Source organism: Trachypithecus francoisi, unplaced genomic scaffold, assembly GCF_009764315.1.
Source record: "Trachypithecus francoisi isolate TF-2019V2 unplaced genomic scaffold, Tfra_2.0 Lachesis_group4, whole genome shotgun sequence".
Taxonomy (NCBI): Eukaryota; Metazoa; Chordata; class Mammalia; order Primates; family Cercopithecidae; genus Trachypithecus; species Trachypithecus francoisi.
This window is the reverse complement of record NW_022681469.1, coordinates 130,422,385-130,444,205: the sequence shown is the minus strand read 5'-3', so window position 1 is coordinate 130,444,205 and position 21,821 is coordinate 130,422,385.

The window sequence follows — 21,821 nt, the reverse complement described above, 5'->3', positions numbered from 1 at the left end:
TCCATCTTGAGTTAATTTTTGTATAAAGTGTAAGGAAGGGATCCAGTTTCAGTTTTCTACATATGGCTAGCCAGTTTTCCCAGCATGATTTATTAAATAGGGAATCCTTTCCCCGTTTGTGTTTTTGTCAGGTTTGTCAAAGATCAGATAGCTATAGATGTCCAGTGTTATTTCTGAGGCCTCTGTTCTGTTCCATTGGTCTATATATCTGTTTTGGTACCAGTACCATGCTGTTTTGGTTACTGTAGCCTTGTAGTATAGTTTGAAGTCAGGTAGTGTGTTGCCTCCAGCTTTGTTCTTTTTGCTTAGAATTGTCTTGGCTATGCAGGCTCTTTTTTGGTTCCATATGAAATTTAAAGCAGTTTTTTCCAATTCTTTGAAGAAAGTCATTGGTAGCTTAATGGGGATGGCATTGAATCTATAAATTACTTTGGGCAGTATGGCCATTTTCACAATATTGATTCTTCCTATCCATAAGCATGGAATGTTCTTCCATTTGTTTGTGTCCTCTTTTATTTCATTGAGCAGTGGTTTGTAGTTCTCCTTGAAGAGGTCCTTCACATCCCTTGTAAGTTGTATTCCTAGGTATTTTATTCTCTTTGTAGTAATTGTGAATGGGAGTTCACTCATGATTTGACTCTCTGTTTGTCTTTTCTTGGTGTATGGGAATTCTTGTGATTTTTGCACATGATTTTGTATCCTGAGACTTTGCTGAAGTTGCTTATCAGCTTAAGGAGATTTTGGGCTGAGATAATGGGCTTTTTTAAATATACGATCATGTCATCTGCAAACAGGGACAATCTGACTTCCTGTTTTCCTAACTGAAAACGCTGTATTGCTTTCTCTTGCTTGATTGCCTTCCAATACTATGTTGAACTTCCAATACTATGTTGAATAGGAGTGGTGCGAGAGGGCATCCTTGTCTTGCGCCAGTTATCAAAGGGAATGCTTCTAGCTTTTGCCCATTCAGTATGATATTGGCTGTGGGTTTGTCATAAATAGCTCTTACTATTTTGAGATACGTTCCATTAATACCTAGTTTATTGAGATTTTTAGCATGAAACACTGTTGAATTTTGTTGAAGGCCTTTTCTGCATCTATTGAGATAATCATGTGGTTTTTGTCATTGGTTCTGTTTATGTGATGGATTATGTTTATTGATTTGTGTGTGTTGAACCAGCCTTGCCCCCCAGGGATGAAGTCAACTTGATCATGGTGGATAAGTTTTTGATGTGCTGCTGGATTCGGTTTGCCAGTATTTTATTGAGGATTTTCACATCAATGTTCATCAGGGATATTGGCCTAAAATTCCCTTTTTTTGTTGTGTCTTTGCCAGGCTTTGGTATCAGGATGATGCTGGCCTCATAAAATGAGTTAGGGAGGATTCCCTCTGTTTTCTATTGATTTGAATAGTTTCAGAAGGAATGGTACCAACTCCTCTTTGTACCTCTGGTAGAATTTGGCTGTGAATCCGTCTGGTCCTGGACTTTTTTTGGTTGGTAGGTTACTAATTATTGCCTCAATTTCAGAACATGTTATTGGTCTATTCAGAGATTCAACTTCTTCCTGGTTTAGTCTTGGGAGGGTTTATGTGTCCAGGAATTCATCCATTTCTTCTAGATTTTCTAGTTTATTTGCATAGAAGTGTTTATAGTATTCTCTGATGGTAGTTTGTATTTCTGTGTGATTGGTGGTGATATCCCCTTTATCATTTTTTATTGTGTCTATTTGATTCTTCTCCGTTTTCTTCTTTATTAGTCTTGCTAGTGGTCTATATATTTTGTTGATCTTTTCAAAAAACCATCTCCTGGATTCTTGATTTTTTTGAAGGGTTTTTTGTGTTTCTATCTCCTTCAGTTCTTCTCTGATCTTAGTTATTTCTTGTCTTCTGCTAGCTTTTGAATTTGTTTGCTCTCGTTTCTCTAGTTCTTTTAATTGTGATGCTAGGGTGTTGATTTTAGATCTTTCCTGCTTTCTCTTGTGGGCATTTAGTGCTATGAATTTCCCTCTACACACTGCTTTAAATGTGTCCCAGAGATTCTGGTACGTGTGTCTTTGTTCTCATTGGTTTCAAAGAACATTTTTATTTCTGCCTTCATTTCGTTATTTACCCAGTAGTCATTCAGGAGCAGATTGTTCAGTTTCCATGTAGTTGTGCGGTTTGGAGTGAGTTTCTTAATCCTGAGTTCTAATTTGATTGCACTGTGGTCTGAGAGACTGTTTATTATGATTTACCTTTTTTTTTTTTTTTTTGCATTTGCTGAGGAGTGTTTTACTTCCAATTATGTGGTCAATTTTAGAATAAGTGCTATGTGGTGCTGAGAAGAATGTATATTCTGTTGATTTGGGGTGGAAAGTTCTGTAGATGTCTATTATGTCCATTTGGTCCAGAACTGAGTTCAAGTCCTGGATATCCTTGTTAATTTTCTGTCTTGTCAATCTGTCTAATATTGACAGTGGGGTCTTAAAGTCTCCCATTATTATTGTGTGGGAGTCTAAGTCTCTTTGTAGGTCTCTAAGGACTTGCTTGATGAATCTGGGTGCTCCTGTATTAGGTGCATATATATTTAGGATAGTTAGCTCTTCTTGTTGAATTGATCCCTTTACCATTGTGTAATGGCCTTCTTTGTCTCTTTTGATCTTTGCTGGTTTAAAATCTGTTTTATCAGGGATCAGCATTGCAACCCTTGCTTTTTTTTTTTTTTTTTGCTTTTTGCTTTCCATTTGCTTGGTAGATCTTCCTCCATCCCTTTGTTTTGAGCCTATGTGTGTCTTTGCATGTGAGATGGGTCTCCTGAATACAGCACACTGATGGGTCGAGACTCTTTATCCAATTTACCAGTCTGTGTCTTTTAACTGGGGAATTTAGTCCATTTACATGTAAGGTTAATATTGTTATGTGTGAATTTGATCCTGTCATTATGATGTTAGCTGGTTATTTTGCCCATTAGTTGATGCAGTTTCTTCATAGCATCGATGGTCTTTACAACTTGGCATGTTTTTGCAGTGACTGGTACTGGTTGTTCCTTTCCATGTTTAGTGCTTCTTCAGGAGCTCTTGTAAGGCAGGCCTGGTGGTGACAAAATCTCACCATTTGTTTGTCTGTAAAGAATTTTATTTCTCATTCACTTATGAATCTTAGTTTGGCTGGATATGACATTCTGGGTTGACAATTCTTTTCTTTAAGAATGTTGAATATTAGCCCCCACTCTTTTCTGGCTTGTAGGGTTTCTGCTGAGAGAGCCACTGTTAGTCTGATGGGCTTCCCTTTGTGGGTGACCCGACCTTTCTCTCTGGCTGCCCTTAACATTTTTTCCTTCATCTTAACCTTGGTGAATCTGACAATTATGTGTCTTGGGGTTGCTCTTCTTGAGGAGTATCTTTGTGGTGTTCTCTATACTTCCTGAATCTAATGTTGGCCTGCCGTCCTAGGTTGGGGAAGTTCTCCTGGATAATTATCCTGAAGAGTGTTTTCTAACTTGGTTCCATTCTCCCTGTCACTTTCAGGTACACCAATCAAATATAGATTTGGTGTTTTCACATAGTCCCATATTTCTTGGAGGTTTTGTTCATTTCTTTTTACTCTTTTTTCTCTAATATTATCTTCTCACTTTATTTCATTAATTTGTTCTTTGATCACTGATATCCTTTCTTCCACTTGATTGAATCAGCTATTGAAGCTTATGTAAGCTTCATGAAGTTCTTGTACTGTGGTTTTCAGCTCCATTAGGTCTTTTAAGCTCTTCTATACACTGGTTATTCTAGTTAGCCATTCTTCTAACCTTTTTTCAAGGTTTTTACCTTCCTTGTGATGGGTTAGAACATGCTCCTTTAGCTCGGAGAAGTTTGTTATTACCGACTTTCTGAAGCCTACTTCTGCTTCTTCTGTCAGCTCATCAAACTCATTCTCCATCCAGTTTTGTTCCCTTGATGGCGAGGAGTTGTGTTCCTTTGGAGGAGAAGAGGTGTTCTGGTTTTTGGAATTTTCAGGCTTTCTGCTCTTGTTTCTCCCCATCTTTATGGTTTTATCCAGCTTTGGTCTTTGATGTTGGTGACCTACAGATGGGGTTTTGGTGTGGATGTCCTTTTTGTTGATGTTGATGCTGTTCCTTTCTGTTTGTTAGTTTTCCTTCTAACAGACAGGCCCTTCAGCTGCAGGTCTGTTGGAGTTTGCTGGAAGTCCACTCCAGATCCTGTTTGCCTGGGTATCACCAGCAGAGGCTGCAGAACAGCAAATACTGCTGCCTGTTCCTTCCTCTGGAAGTTTCATCCCAGAGGGACACCTGCCTGTATGAGGTGTCTGTCCGCCCCTACTGAGAGGTGTCTCCCAGTCAGGCTACATGGAGGTCAGGGACCCACTTGAGGAGGCAGTCTGTCCGTTATTGGAGCTTGAACGTGCTGGGAGAACCAATGCTTTATTTAGAGCTGTCTGGCAGGGACGTTTAAGTCTGCAGAAGCTGTCTGTTGCCTTTTGTTCAGATACGCTCTGCCCCCAGAAGTGAAATCTAGAGAGGCTGTACGCCTTGCTGAGCTGCAGTGGTCTCCACTCAGTTTGAGCTTCCCTGCCACTTTGTTTACACTGTGAGCATAGAACCACCTACTCAAGCCCCAGCAGTGGCAGACGCCCCTCCCCCTGCCAAGTTCCCACCTTCCAGGTCAGTCTCGGACTGCTGCGCTAGCAGTGAGCAATGCTCTGTGGGCATGGGACCTGCCGAGCTAGGCACAGGAGGGAATCTCCTGGTCTGCCAGTTGCAATGACTGTGGGAAAAGCACAGTATTTGGGCAGAGTATACTGTTCCTCCAGGTACAGTCACTCATGGCTTCCCTTGGCTAGGAAAGGGAAATCCCCTGACCCCTTGCACTTCCCTGGTGAGGCAGTGCCCCACCCTGCTTTGGCTCACCCTCCATGGGTTGCACCCGCTGTACAACCAGTCCCAACGAGATGAACCAGGTACCTCAGTTGGAAATGCAGAAATCACCCATCTTCTGCATCAATCTCGCTGGGAGTTGCAGACCAGAGCTGTTCCTTTTCAGCCCTCTTGGAAGTGACTCTTGACATTTTATTTTATTTTATTTTATTATTTTTTTTTTGAGACAGAGTCTCGCTCTGTCACCCGGGCTGGAGTGCAGTGGCCGGATCTCGGCTCACTGCAAGCTCCGCCTCCCAGGTTCATGCCATTCTCCTGCCTCAGCCTCCCGAGTAGCTGGGACTACAGGCACCTGCCACCTTGCCCGGCTAGTTTTTTGTATTTTTTTTTTAGTAGAGACGGGGTTTCACTGGATTAGCCAGGATGGTCTCCATCTCCTGACCTCGTGATCCGCCCATCTCGGCCTCCCAAAGTGCTGGGATTACAGGCTTGAGCCACCTTGCCCGGCCGACATTTTATTTTTAAAGTAAAATTTTCTTCAATCAAACCACAGATGCATAAAAGCATACAGCTCATAAAGGAATAGCTTGATGAATTTTCGTAAAAACAGCATACTTGTATACAGCACCTAGATCAAGAAGCAAGATATTACTAGTGTCCCCCCAAATCTCCCATGTGCCCCCTTCTAGGAACTAACTCCAAGGACATCCAACACTCTGACCTCCAACACCATGGACTGGCTTCGAGTATTTTAAAGTTTATATAAATGGACATGCAAAATACACTTTTGGTGTCTGGCTTCTTTTTCTCTCAACACTGAAATTCATCCTTATTGTTTGTGTAGTTTGTTCATTGTCACTGTTGTGCAATATTCCACTGCATAACTATACCACGCTTTACTTCTCCATTCTCTGTTGATGGATTTTGGATGGCTTCCAGAGTTTGGCTTTTGCAAATAGCGCTATGAACATGAGGTCACACTGGTGTGTGTCTTTCAGCAGCTATATGCGTGCCTTTCTCTTGGGTGTACAACTAGAATTGAAATTGCTGCGTTGTATGGCAATATGTATGTTTAACTTTATAAGAAACTGCCAGATAGTTTTCCAACATGGATATACCAACTTACACACCCACCTCCAGTGACTTGATGTTCTGGTTTCCCCATAACTTTGCTAACACTAGCTATAATTGCATGAGGCAGTTTGCATGTGTCATTTTGATGCAGTCTCAGTAGTGGTTACAAGTTTGGACTCTGAAGTCAGACAGCTCAGGCTCTTCTCCTGACACCACCCTTTTAATAGCCCTAAGACTTTGGCCAGATTCCTTAGCCACTCTGCACCTCAGTTTTCTCATCTGTTAAGTGGGAATTAGAACAATAGCCCCGGACAGGTGCTGTGGCTCACCCCTGTAATCCCAGCACTTTGGGAGGCTGAGGTGGGTGGATCACCTGAGGTCAGGGTTCAAGACCAGCCTGGCCAACATGGTGAAACCTCATCTTTACTAAAAGTACAAAAAAAAAAATTAGCTGGGCATGGTGGCACATGCCTGTAATCCCAGCTACTCAGGAGGCTGAGGGAGGAGAATCACTTGAGCCTGGGAGGTGGAGGTTGCAGTGAGCCAAGATGGTGCCACTGCACTCCAGCCTGGGTAACAGAGTGAGACTCTGTCAAAAAAAAAAAAAAAAAAAAGCCCTCTCCTCTTAGAGTGGTGGTGCATTTATCACAGTGGCTCTCACATGGTTACCACTCCACAGATGTTGACTCTCATAGTTATTCCAAGTGGGTACCAGGAGGAGTCCACAGTGATCTTTAGGGGGGCCCTGGGAAGCCCCTGTCCCTCAGCCTCTTCCATTGCCCGTGGCTGGGCTCCCCTTGGAGACAGCGCTGGTGGTACCTGTGTCTGTGTCACATGTCTGGGAATGGTGAATCCAGGGTCCATTCTGTGGAATGCAAAGATGAATATATCCTATGGCTGCTGGGGAGGGGCTCACCATCTACTGGGGCAGGAGATCCAGGGACAAATTGTGACCCAACTGTGACAGAGAAACTGGTGTGGGGCAGATAGGGAGTGGGAGGATGTGCAGAGCTAACTGTGCACGGGGGTGTCAGGGATAACTTCTCAGATTTATACCTGATTCACCTGAAGAGTGAATCAGGTATGAGTTAACCACAGGTGAACAGAGAAGCACTGGCTGTGGGTTGGGAGTGGCGATCAGGCTTCTTATCTCAGTGTTTCCCAAAAAAGAACGGGGCTTAAAAGATCCTCGGGCTTGTATGGACAGTTGCCTTTTCTCTTCTCCCAACTTTTCTAGCTCCTTCCCCATGCATGTAGTCTCCGAATTGCTCTGGAAGAGCTAATGGTTATGTAGGGGGAAAAGGTCTGAAATATTCAGAATAAAGTACAGAAATTGAATTTCAACAATAGTTGGTCCAATGGGCTATGCTTTTAAGTAAATGAAAGACTAATCGATATTTCTTTTTATTCATATTTTTAGAAATCATTGTTTCCTATCCCCATTTAATTTTTCTCTTCTAATTTCTCCAAAGTAGAGGTTCTCCCATTTTTAAACCGAGCATCACTGTGAATCATGCTGCATTAAATATGAAAGTTTATACTCATAGCAACTAATGGTGCTGGAAAATAGAAACACAGTTTCCTATTAAAACTGCATGAGATGAACAGTGTCCGTGAAGAAAGCTTTTTAAAGAAAACCAGTCCTGGTATTTGTTAGGGCCAAAATACACACAAAAGATTCCCTTGGAGTCACGACCAACTGAAATAGAAGCGGAGTCACAGAACTCAGGAAAGGGAGACCTGGCAAGTCACTTAGACCTCCTGAGCCACTGTTTCCTCCTCTGTAACCAGGGAGGATTAAACCAGTAGGTTTCAAATGGCCCATTCTAGCTCCACCATTTGGAGATTCTAAAAATAATGTGACCACTGGAGAATACCTGCCTAATTTTCTCTCCTAATTTCCCTTCAACACTCTTCTGCTCTGGGCTCCCTGGCTCAGTCCCCTCTGAATCTGTCATTAGAATGCCCCAGCACTCTACCAACCTCTCCTATCTGCTCTTCCACCAATAGAGGAGAAGCCTGTGAAATGCTGAGTGATTCTGGCCACTCCCAACAGGACAATGACACTGAAGCCTCGGTCCCCAACCTCGCCCATGAGAAGTGGACAACCTTCTTTCTAGGCTCTATTTTTAATCCTAAGAATGAAACTCTTAGTCAGGAAACACTTCGTTTCAAAATTTTAATCATCCTCATTATAAAAAATCTGATCTAGAGACCAATCGGTACCTCCTATTGACAGGAGATAAGCCAGGCACCCAGGTGGGTAAAGTAGTTTCCTGAGGTCATAGAACTTTTAGTGACAGAGCCAGGACTAAGCCCCAGGCTTTCCTGCCAACATAGTCACGATTTTATTAACTAGGGAAGGAAAAGAAACTAACGTGTCTGAGGAACTGGTCTGTGCCCTGAATCTCAAATGACCTGAGAAGATTGCTATCACTGACCCCATTTCACAGATGAGGACACTGAGGCTGAGAATCACCTCTTGGTTATTCTTGGTGTCAGGAGAAGTCAAATGTTCCTGCTTCCAAAGCCTTGCTTTCCCTGTCCTGCCACTTCCCTTGCCAGTGGTTGGGGTTTTTATGGAACAGCACTTGCATTTTAGCCTTTGGTTTTTAAAGCACCAACTCACTCCTCTGACTCATACTTCCTGGGTGCACATTCTGTGGAATGCAAAGATCAGTATGTCCTGTGGCTGCCGAGGACGGGCTCGCTGGACAGTGGGGCAAGAGACCCAGGGAGCAATTGTGACCCGACTGTGACAGAGAAGCTGGTGTGAGGCAGATAGGGAGCAGGAGGATATGCAGAGCTAACTGTCTGTGAGGGGGTCAGGGAGGGCTTCTTGGAGGTGGTGGCAGGAGCTGAGGCACACAGGATGAGGAATCATTTATCTGGAGCAACAGGAGAAGAGCTGGCTTTATCTAGGTGGAAAAATACAAACTTTGGTTTAAATACAGATGTAATTTTGAGGCCCAAAACAACTAGAATAACAGAAAAACATAACTGGGTCTCAGGATAATTGGCAAAAGGGCGTCAGCTTCCCACATTCAAAATCATTTTTATTAGAGTTATTTTAACTTATCTTTACCGCTAATGACCCACAGCCACCCACTTTCGAGGCAGCTTCCCGGCAACACCAGCTCTCTGATCTAATTTTATCCACGAGAAATTTGAGTTTGGAAGAACCTGTGCAGAAGCTCCACTTGGTAGAAGGAGGCTAGAGAGAACCGGCGCCCTGGGCCCCCAGAGAGCACACACAGCAGAGGGGCAGATGTCAGGAGGATTTGACGTCACAAAACTGCCTGTGGAAGGCCGAGCATCCGAGGGACAGCCTCTAGGACACCACCCACGCTGTGGTTCCCCAGCTCTGGGGAGGATGACATGAGTCTTTGGAATGTGTATTTTATTTTTGTCCTGCCTGGGTTTATAGCCCTAAAATGAGGTCTCTGCCTTCAGAGCAGAAAGGACCAGTTAGTCTGATTGACCTGCGGAGGAGCCCCAGCTACTTTCCCCTGGGATGCCACTCTGTCGGTCATGCAAGGGCACCTCCAAGGAAGCCTCTTTGGGGGTCCCTTGTAATAAGCCCCATGTGTCAATGTGTCTATGCAGGGGGGCGTGTTCACAGCTGTACCAAGGGTGCACAGGGGAAGCTACTGCAAGGTCTCTTTATGACTCAGGCCTACAGAGTGGGTGGAAGAGGAGAGAGTACAGCTTCCAATATGAGTCAGCCATCGCTCCTAGCCCAGCAGCCTGCCAGCCTTTGCCACTCCCTACTGATGCCAGACTATCTCCCAGCCTGTGCTCCACCGATGCCTGGAGGATTGCTCCTCAGTCATCCACTGTCAATGCAAATTGATCTATAGGTTCAATACAATCTCAGTCAAAATCCCAGCAAAATCAGAATCTTCTGCTCTGCAAAAGAAGTTAAGAGAATGAGAAGACAAATCACAGATGGGGAGAAACTATTCGCAAAAAACACATCTGATAAAGGACTGTTACCCAAACTAGATAGAGAACTCTTAAACTTCAACAATACAAAAACAAGCAACCAAATTGAAAAATAGGCAAAATATCTGAATAGACACCTCACCAAAGAAAATACACAGGTGGTGATACACTTTGGATGTGTTTCTACCCAAATCTCATGTTGAAATGTAAACCCCAATGTTGGAGGTAGGGCCTGGTGGGAGGTGATGGGATCCTGGGGGTGAATTTCTCACAGTGGTTTAGCAGCATCCCCTTGGTACTGTTCTCACCATAGTGAGTGAGTTCTCATGAGCTCTGGTTGTTTAGAAGTGTGTAGCACCCCCCACTTTTCTCTCTTGCTCCTGCTCTAGCCATGGGATGTGCCTGTGCCCCCTTTGCCTTCCACCATGATTCTAAGTTTCCTGAGGCCTCCCCAGAACAAACTCTTTCTTAACATATAATTCAGCAAACGTGTGCCTTGATATTTATGCAAATGAGTTGAAAACAATATCCATACAAAAACATATACATAGATGTTTGTTGCAGCTTTATTCATAATTGCCAAAAATTGGAAGCAACCAAGATGTCCTTCAATAGGTGAATGGAGAAACATTTTTGTATAGTATCTTGATGCCAGTTAGGCTATGATACCATTTTGAGACCAATCATTCAGGGCTGTTGTTTTTTTAAAATATTTCCAAATTTTATTGAAGAAGCCAAGCAGATGCCAGCATCGTGCTTCCTGTACAGCCTGTAGAACCATGAGCCAACTTAACCTCTTTTCTTTATAAATCACCCAGTCTCAGGTATTTCTTTATAACAATGTGAGACTGGACTAATACAGATGGCAAGTAAGCACATGTAAAGATGCTCAACATCACATGTCGTCAGGAAAATGCAAATTAAAAGAACAATGAGGTACCTCTACACACCTATTAGAATGGGCAAAATCCAGAACACTGATGATAGCAAGTGCTGGTGAGGATGAGGAGCAACAGGAACTCTCCTTCATTACTGGTGGGAATGCAAAATGGTACAGCCACTTTGGAAGACAGTTGGACGGTTTTGTACAAAACTAAACATACTCTTTCTTACCATATGATTCAGCAATCGCGCATCTTGATACTTTCCCAAATGAGTTAAAAACTTATATTCATACAAAAATAGACCATAGATGTTTGTTGCAGCTTTATCCATAATTGCCAAATCTTGGAAGCAAACAAGATGTCTTTCAATGGGTGAATGGATAAATGTTTCTCTATAGTATCATGGTGCCAGTTAGGTTGTGGTATCATTTCGAGACCAATCATTCAGAGTTGTGGGGTTTTTTGTTTTGTTTTGTTTTTTGTTTGTTTTTTTTAGATGGAGTCTCGCTCTGTCACCAGGCTGGAGTGCAGTGGCATGATCTCAGCTCACTGCAGCCTCCGCCTCCCAGGTTCAAGCGATTCTCCTGCCTCACCCTCCCAACTAGCTGGGACTACAGGTGCATGCCACCATACCCGGTTAAATTTTTGTATTTTAGTAGAGACAGGGATTCATCATGTTGGCCAGGATGGTCTCAATCTCCTGACCTTGTGATCCACCTGCCTTGGCCTCCCAAAATGCTGGGATTACAGGCGTGAGCCAGAGTTGATTTTTTAAATTAATTTTTCCAAATTATATTAAGACTATAAACTTTTGGATTGAAAAGGTTCAATGAACCCCCAACAGAATAAACTTAAAGTTCAAAAGCACACAAAACCAATCACTATATTATTTAGGAATAGATACATATATAGTAAAAACAGTGAATAGCAAAGGCAAGATTAACAAATTTCAGGATAGAGACCACCCCTGGGAAGAAGATGGGACACTTGAAGGATTTAACTGTATTAGTAAATTCTTTTTCTCAACTGCCCTAAGGAGTAAATAAGTATTTTTATTACTATTCTTTAAATTGAATATATAGGAAGTATTTTTGCAGGATGATAGCTATCACAATAAATAGAAAATAAACCAATGACTTCATCCATTCTTCTTCTGTGTTACTTATAGTAACAAAAGCCAGAAACCTGGGGGTCACTCTTGATCACACCCTCACCAACCAAATCCAGTGAATTATCATCACTTTCCACTTCTCCCTACTTCCATTATCACACCTGGCCCAACCCACCTTGACTCTCACCTGAAACACTCATATTTCTTTCTCTCCCTTATACTCCTGCTCTAATCCAATCTCCACACAGCAGCCAAACACATTAAACCTTATCAATCTATCTCACCATCCCCTTTGCTATCAGAAGCAATGCAGTGACATGCAAATCTCCCAAGGCCACACAGCCAGCAAATGGCAGAGGCAGGATTCAAAATTTACTAGTGTTACTGGAGAGTCCACATGTCTTATTCACCCACCATCCTACCTTGGGTGATACTGGGAAAGACTCAGCCACTGCTTAGCAAGGGGTAACGTCTGGATAAAGGACAGATTTATTTTTCCTCCAATCACCAACTCACCTCCTTTATCTTCCTGACTCCTAGTTTTCCTTAACTCTGATTTCAAACCGTACTTTCCAAGTAATGGCCTCCTAACCCCCTTGCCCGACTACAGCAAGTCCCTGCTATTTATCCTCCCAGCATTTTGTCTATTTCTAGTAACATCCCTCCTCCACTAGTTTGTAACTTCCACGAAGGCAGGAGTCTGCTTTGTCCCCCATTGTAGTGCACATCATACACCCTTACTCACTCTGATTCTCTCCATGTTCATTTCTCAGTGAAAGTCATAGGTCACCAACAAGACCTCTCGCCTTGCATTTCAACATCATGCAAGCTGATCTGGGGACCCTACCTGCAGGGCTGTGTGTAAGCCCTGGTGGGATGGGGAACAGAGACCAGTCCTGGAGCATGGAACCTAAGATGGCCTGTTCCATGCAAGAGACCTGGTGCCTGTGTGGGAATGAAAGAGAGTTTGTGTACCCAAGATTTCAATCTCTGGGGCCAGTGAATGAGTCATAAATGAGCCCCTTCTGCCCATTAAAAAAATCATATCTACTCCACTTACTCAGCTTGGGTGGGAAGCACCTGGATGTTCACCCCAGCCATGTTGGGGCCGCAAGTGACACAGACCAAGGTAACCAAGCAGGGACAGAGTTGGGGTGGGGGTGGGAGGGCAGGGAGGGGCAGTCACAGCCAAGGTTGTGGGACTTCCCCAGAGGCCCAGAGAAGCTTGAGCTGGCAGAGGTCTGTCTCATCTCCTTGGCAGCATTTAGAATTTTTGTCCACAATCTTTCTGCTCTGCAACAGAGGCAGGGTGCCCTCATGCATCTCTGAATATGTAGTGTCCTGCACAGGGTATATGTACTTAGTGTCCTGCACAGGGTATATACCAAGGGTATATGTCCAAGAAATGGGAGGTGCAGCCAGCCCGCATGAGTCCTTCAGGTCTGACTCAGACACCTCCTTGAGAAGTCTTTCTTCCCTGACGTCCTCCTCACCGTGGGACCCTGCAGCCTTGGTGCTCTTGGTATTGTGGCCTAAAGACAATTTGCTGAATGAATGGAGACTCACAGGCTGATTCTCCTCTGAGTAGTTGCCAGGTCCAGTGCTGGAATCTGCCTGGAATCCTCTTCCCTCTTCATTCACCTGCTCAGTTTACATGAACATTTGCGGGATTACTAGATGCTATCTTACTGGGCTCAAGGGTCACCTGCAGAGAAGCTTTCTGACCCTTCCCTGTAGGGGCTTCTCTTCCCCATGGCCACTGCAACTAGATAGACCTCTCAGCTCCCAGATCAAAATGATCTCTTGAGCACAGAAACCAGATCCAATTCTCTCTCTGCGCCCATCCCCTGGTTGTGCTTGACACCCGACTGGGTTCAGGAAACGCCCACAAAAGGCACCATCTCTTAGGGGAGAGACCACCCGTGAAGGAGACAGATCCTGGTTGCCATCCCAGCTCAGCACTTGATAGCTGTCTCCTTATAATGGCCTGTTGAGTCCACAAACGAGGCTCTAAACTACCTGACTGAGTTGCCAGGATAGTCATTATCCCCTCAACCCCAGGGGAGAGCAGGACAGGACAGGGCCCTTAATAGCTGGTGCTTGGTGGTCCAGGTACCTGGGGAAGATGGGGGGAGGAGGAGAAGTTACAGTGGAGTTCATCCTTATCTGCCCTGATCTAAGGTCCTCCTCTCCCTCACTCCCAAAGTCACCAAAGAACAGAGGCTAAAAACAAGAACTAAATACTGATGTTTTATTTGGCGGTGTGCAAACCCAAGGTATTGTGAGTGAGAAAATGGAAGCAGGGCAGGAAGGAATGGAAGGGAATGCAAGATGATGTGTTACCAGGCTGGGCACTGCTTCTTGACAAGCCTTGAGGAGATACAGCCTTGAGGAGATACAGACCACTGCCCTCCCCCGCAGTCTCCTATAGACTGCACTGTTATGGAGAAATAGTACCTAGCAGCAATTCATGGAAGGAAGGGAAGAAGGAGGAGTTTATCTGCCTGGCTCTTACCTACCTCCCATTTTCCGTTAGTCAAATTTTGCCCCATAAGCGTTAACTCCCCGATACTTCTAGGTGTGTTAGTGGGAATTTGCGATGCCAGGTGCCATGTCCTGAGGTAGGGCATTCCATCCAAGTCTGTGAAGTGGTGGGAAGAGATAGAAACTCTGGACATGCGGCCATTGAGTACTAGAGGGATAATCTGATGCAGTACATATACCATGTCCAATACTGTCCAATACTGGTTTTCATTTTCCAGAAGAGGAAACAAGGTATAGTGATCAATGATCTTTCCCAAGGTCGTATGGCTATTAAGTGGTAAATTCGGGATTTGAGCAGAGCCTGGCTCTAAAAACTGTGGAAGACCAAGGTAAAGAACTTGGATTTTATGTACCAGGCAAAGGAGTCACTAAAGGGATTTAAACTGGAGAGAAGCATGCCATAAAGAGCTTGGTAAAGAAGCTCCCAGTCTCTACTGTGCTCCACCTCTCCATCTGGCTAAACTCCAGCAGAAGCAGGTGGCCCCAGAGAGGTCAGGGCATCCAAGAAAGGTTTTAGGGGTTTTGAGGAATCTTGAACTAGGCCCAGAGCTTTATTTGAGCTTCAAGATTGTCCCATTATCTTCCTGTCTTCATCTGAGCCTACACCTACCAGAGATCAGCTGGTCAGAGGCAGGCAGGGTCTGGGTGGAGACCAAAATGAAGAGAAGAAGAGACTGACCATCCAGTTCTCCATCACTGGCCTGTGGCTCTGCAGGTCCTGCCGTCTGCTGATGAATCTTTTAGGGTTATCCAAGATGATCAGATCTCATGAACTGTCAGCTGCAGTGATCACATCTATGTGGTCGATATCTAGTATGTATCCACATATTTCCTCCAGGCTCATCAGAAGGGAAAAAAGACCACTCACAGCCTTCCCACCTGCATGTGTACAGCCTTTCACCTGGGTGGCCTGGTGTGCCTCCTGCCACTGGCTCAGCTCCTCAGCCTTCTGCTCCATGTCAACCTGTACCTGGAGACTGTGTGGGATGCAAACCCAATTCAGAACAGACAGGAGACCAGTACGGCAGCATCGCAGGTGATTATCCGGACACCAGCCAGAAGCTATTGGTTTTGTTTGTTTGTTTGTTTGTTTTAAGGAATGGAATATTTTAAATATAGATATTTTGAGCTCTTTAAAAGCCAAAAATTTTTTACAGCTTTGCAAACTAGAAATTAAAAAGCCACTGAAGCATCCTACATGTTTTAATTTCTAAGAAGGTAAATATGTGTTCACTATAACCCACATAAACAAAAAGTTCTTTGAATTCTCCCTCTTTTTGTTTTTCAAGAGACCATTCTTGAGACCAAAAAGTGAGAAAACCACTGTGAATTATCCTTAGCTGTGATAGGTCTATTTCTTGCTATGTCTGAGTCAGTTACAGATTTCTAAGTACTGTATCATGTAAGTCTCTGGCTGGGCCAAAATTTTTAGCCTTCCTGGCTCAGGAAGGTAGCTTTTGGTGACCTGAGGGATTTTCACCAAAGTTAGCTTTTTAAATTTCTTGGCTTTATATCTATTTTTCTTGTTATTTTCTCTGTTTTCCCCTCCTCTATTCTTTTTTTCTTATTTTTCTCTTTATTCTTTCTTTTTTCATTTTCCTTTATTCTTTTCCTTTTCTTTTTTCTTTTTCTTTATTCTCTCTCTCTCTGTCTCTCTCTCTCTCTCTCTCTCCAGAATCTTGCTCTGTCACCCAAGCTGGAGTGCAGTGGCACCATCATGGCTCACTACAGCCTCAACCTCCTGGGCTCAAAGGGATCCTCCTTGCCTCAGCCTCCCAAGTAGCTGAGGCTACAGGCATTCACCACCACACCTGGCTATTTTTTTTTTTTTTTTGTACTTTTTGTAGAGACAGGATCTCACTATGTTGCCCAGGCTGGTCTTGAATTCCTAGACTCAAGTGATCCTTCTGCTTCAGGCTCCCAAAGTACTGGGATTATAGGTGTGAACCACCATGACTTGCCTCATTTTTAATTTTTTTTTCTTAATTTTTTTTTGTTTTTCTCATTGTTTTCTTTTTCATTTTTCTTCACATTCTTCATTTAGTTTATCAGTATTATTAGTTAATATTGGTAATTAGTATTGTTAGCAGTAAGTCCAAAGACTGTAGGTCCTTTATAGCATCTCTGCCAAGGAGGAGACTCATATTGGCAACTACAGGCTCCCCAAGAGCATTGCCAAGAGAACCTTTGCCAAGGTGAAGTTGGCCTGGTACATCCCGACTGGCACACAGGTGGCCACAAAGGTCATTTACAAGTGTGGAACTCCAGCCTCCAGAGACTATCTCGTGAAGACATCATGAAGGTCTTGTGTCATTCCAACATAGTGAAATTATTTGAGTTGATTGAGACCAAGGAAATACTTTACCTAGTCATGGAACAGGCTAGTGAGAGAGAGGTATTTGAGTACCTAGTGGCTCGTGGCAGCCTGAAGGAGAAAAAAGCCTGAAGCAATTTCCACCAGATAGTGTGGGCTGTGCTACGTGATAGTATTGCTGCCAGAAGTGCAGTATTGCCACTTGGGACCTGAAGGCAGAATAGTTGCTTTTGGATGCTGACATGAACATCGAGATTGCAGGCTTGGGCTTATTTGGCAACAAGCTGGATACCTTCTGTGGCAGTGCCCCTCATGCTGCCTAGAACTCTTCCAGGGCCAAAGTAAGGTGGCCCCAGGGTGGAGGTGTATAGCCAGGAGGCTTCCTGTGTATCTGGTCAACACATCCCAGCCTTTTGATGGACAGAACCCTAAGGAGCTGCTGGAGTAGTGAGGGCTGAGAGGAACATTTGATATTTGTTTCTACCTGGAGTGTGAAAACCTGTTCAAGAGAATCCTCATCCTCAATCCAGCAAGAGAGGCCCTCCTGTGGGGAGAAACTAAAGCTTTGTGTTGAGTCATTTTCCGACTACAAAGACTTGGGCAGGCAGAACTGATGGTGTCCATGGGTCGTACATGGGAAGGGATCCAGGACTAGTTACAGGACAATGGAGTGTTGGCCACCTATCTGCTCCCAGGCTACAAGACATCCAAGCTGGAGGCTTGGATCATACCCCTGAAACTCATGCCTGCAACTGATCCCACTACCAAACTGCCCTTCCTTCCCCATCCACAAGGTACAGCATATCATCCCTGCCAACCCAAAGCAGCAGAGATGCAGTGAGCCTGCCATTCCCACCTTTACTTCATACTCTGAGAATAGTCGAAGGAACAACACAGAAATCAGAGGCCTGAGGAGGACCTGGAGTCAGGGTAGAAGACAGCAGCACAGCTAACTTGCCTGCCAATCCCCTATGTGGCCTGGAGAGAGGACCACTACCCTGCACAGCCTCCCAGAGAGGCCCTGTGGCCTCCCTGTTCACCCATACCCCAGCAGCAGTGGTGGAGGCCCAGGTGGAACCAGCTTCCCCCAGGGCGTCTCCTATAGAGGAAACTGACTGCACACTGGGCAGCTTGGACAGGTGCAGGATCAGTAGAATTTGTCCAAAGTATGACCCAGCCTTTCCCTATGGAAACAGCCAAGGCTGGCAGGGGACCACGAGGAGGTTCTTCACCTTCCTCTGCAGTCACCTGTGTTTCAGGTCAGCCAGAAAGAACCAGCCTGAGACTGAAAGCAGAATGCAGACAGCAAAACCTCAGGTGGTGGGCAGCAAGGCAAGGTTGAGCACAGGAGAGAATGTGGGAGGTCAAGCTAGCTCCTGGCACTTGCCATGAGGCAAGGAGGTCCTGAGCCCCATGGAGCCCAAGGGGATGGGGCAGGAGATGGGCCATGCTGGAGGCAAACAGCTGTGGGCAGGAGTGAACAGAAAACACACACTGCTGTGCATGGTCTGCCTGGCTGAGAGGACCTCATGCAGTGGAGGACACAGGTGTGCAAGCTGCCAGGCTTCGCTCAGTGGGATCAGATCAGGAGGAAATCCCATAAGTCCCTGGCCTTCAAAAGCATTGTCCTTAAGATAAATGCTGACTTGAAAGGTGGGCCAGGGGCTGCCTGGGGAATAAGAAGGGCAGCCCCTCTGCCCAAGCTGGGGAAACTGCAGAGACTGGACTGCTTTACAGGGGCTCTTCTCCCCTTCCCCTGCCCCTCTCTGTCTTGTCCTGCATGTTTTTTGGGAAGAAGAGATGGTTCTATAGAAATAAACAAACACAACCAACATACACAAAAATATATATGCCAATTCATTATATTTAAATACAATAGTTAAAAAAAAACCCTGCTCTATGACAGCTGTCACAAGACAATCATCTACAACTTTCTGAAGGGTGGGCCCTGAACCCTTGAAAACACTCTGGTGACCCACCTGAAAAATAATAAGAAAAACACTATCAATGGAAACCAAAGCCTGAAAGAGCATCGCAAGAGTGGGACAACTGTCAATGGCTGTAAAGAGGCTTTCCTGGAGCTATGACAATGGCTCTTCTTGCTGGGAAACAAGGCCTGAGAGCCACACCTGTATGATGAATACTGCTCTGAGACAGCCACCCCACTGTGTATAATCCTAAAACAATCTCAGTGTATCCTCTCTCATGTCCTGTGGGTGGCTGGGCTCAGCTGGGTGGTTGCGCTGCTCCTTGTGGTCTCTGCTGGGCTCACTCCAGGGGAGTACATCCAGCTGGGGACTGGGCTGGGTTGCAAGGTCCTACAGGATTCTCTCACATTCTGAGGCCCTGGTGCTGATTGAGGGCTGGGGTGCCTCAGTTTTTCTTCCTGTGGCCTCTCAGACACAACAGGAGAGTCAATACTTACCTATAGCATGGCAGCTGGGTTCCAAGGGGGAACATTCCAGGAGAAATGAATGAGTGCTTACCAACCCTCTGCTTGCCTCACTCTCACAAATCACATGGCTAAGACTGGAATGAATGTAGGGAGGCATCACACAGGGAGAAGAGTACAGAGAGGCTGGACCCACTGGGCACCTGTGTATGGTCTATCACACACTGTTATGCAGCAGAGTACTGGACTCCTTTAGAGAAATGGACGAAAATGCTCCTGGTAGTGGGATTCCTGACTGAGTGTCTGTACACAGGTGCAGAAGAGAAAGCAGAATTCATGCCTATGTATAGAAGATGGTTTGTTCATTGCCCCTGTCCATGGTATCTATCCATGGTGTTTCTCCATGGTGTCTGTCCACGGTGTCTGTCTGGCCATCCTCTGCCATGACTTCCAGTGAGGCAGGGTCTGATGTAGAATGTGCAAGTTGACTGCCAATGCCTGGAGTTTCCTGAGTTTGGGAACACAGGGAGCCTACTCTGATAAAGAGGGACAAATCCACTGTTAAGGTCACACTAAAGGAGACGTTGCCTTCTCACACTGATATAATTCAGGACAGCATCCAGCTTGGCCACTGCACACAAGTTGGTGCCAAGTCAATAGCTGGACTGAAGCTCATTGATTGGGGAAACGGGGCTTGCTTTGCCAGGACTGAGGGCTTGTGGGTTGGGGCAACATTTCCCTATTCAGCTTTCAAATCTCAACTTGACCCTCACTTCCCAGGAAGTCCCCTAGCAGAAATTACTTGTAATTCACATCCATATTCTCTTCTCTCCTATTTCAACAGGCACTAATCTTACTGATTTCACATCTGCCGTCCTGCTGCCCCATCAGCTCCGGGAATAGAAGAGTCAGGAATGTGCTCCTCACTGTACCTCCAGTGCCAAGAACCATGGGTGGTAAAATCGAAAACTGACAAATGCTTTCCCTTCTTGTCATCTGCCACCTCTCCTTTCCCCCAAATCACCATTTACTTTAAAATTGCTGACTAAGAATCAAAAGGCCAATGATCTTGGTCCTCTCTGACCAGGCCCCAGGTGAGAACTATGTCGTAAGGGGCTGTGGCCACAGGATGTGGTATTTGGCTGGAATGATGTAACCTCTGCCCTTTGATATCGTCATGTAACTGGGTTGTCAGCTAGAGCCCTAAATAATAAAATGCAAATAAAACCCCTATTCCTTGTAGAATGGGACCCCAGCCAGCTTCCTAATCTCAATGCGGATTCTTGAAAGTCAGATATTTCCCTGGTCTCCTCCTATTCTGATTTTCTGCTTTCACTGAATCCTGGATCTTTCTCCCTCCCATCTTTCATATTTTAGCTGTTCCCTTCTCCCTATCCTTAATCTACCCAGAGAGTCAGCTCCTTTACCATATTTCTCCTAAACCTCACTCATTCAAGGCCATTACATTACTTATTAAAGACCAATGTGTCTGTGTTTGGGTGTGTGCATGTGTGTGTATGTGCATGCGCACATGTAGGGGTTTCTTTAGGGAACAGCACAGCAGATAAAATAGACTGTTGGACAGTATCAGTCTTAAAACATCTCTGAGACCCCCTTGCCTGGGCCCCAAATCCAAAATGAGGAATGTTCACTGGCCTTCTCTTCTGGTAGCTGCCAGCTCAATTTCCGGGACTTCTTCACTTGCCTTCAACCTCCTTGTCTCCATGCTGGCTCACTTACTCCCTGCCCCCTAAAAATCATGTTTGTGTGTTTAAGGCTAAAGAGCATTCATTTTTATTTATTTTTTCTTAAAGTGTTCCATCCTTATTGAGGTATATTTGAAGGATACAAAATCGCGTATATTTAAAGTGTGCAATGCTATCAGTGTTGACATACATACAGCCATAAAACCATCACTTCCAAACAATATTTCCACCATCACCTAAAGTTATCTTGTGCCCTTTTAATCCATTCTTCCCTCAATCCCTTCCCTAGGCAACTAATGATATTCTTTCTCTATATAGATTAGCTTGTATTGGTTGGATGCAGTGATTCACACTTATAATCCAGCACGTTGAGAGGCCAAGGTGGAAGGATTGTTTGAACCCAGGAGTTCAAGACCAGCCTGAGCAACATAGTGAGACCTCATCTCTACAAAAAAAAAAAAAAAAAAAAAAAAAAAAAAAAATTAGGTGGGCATGGTGGTGCATGCCTGTGGTCCCAGCTACTCAGGAGGCTGAGTGGGATGATCTCTTGATCCTGGGAGACTGAGGCTGCAGTGAACTGAGACTGCACCACTGCACCCCTGCCTGGGCAACAGAACAAGACTCTGTCTCAAAAAAAAAAAAAAAAAAGATTAGCTTATATTTTCTAGTGTTTTATATAAATGGAATCATACAGTATGTTCTTTTTTTGTCTGGCTTCTTCCACTCGGTATGATTTTGAGATTCTTCTCTGTTATCGTGTGTATCAATAGTGTGTCTTCACTGCAGCGTGGTATTCCATTGTATAGAAGTACCACAGTTTGTCTGTCATTCATCTACTAGTGGATTTGGGTTGATTTTGGGGTTTGGCTCTGTATAAAGCTCCTGTGAACACTCGCATTCAAGTCTTTGGGTTTCATGCTTTCTTTTCTCTTTGATAGATGCCTATAGTGGGATGGTTGGGTTATATTGTGGATGTATATTTT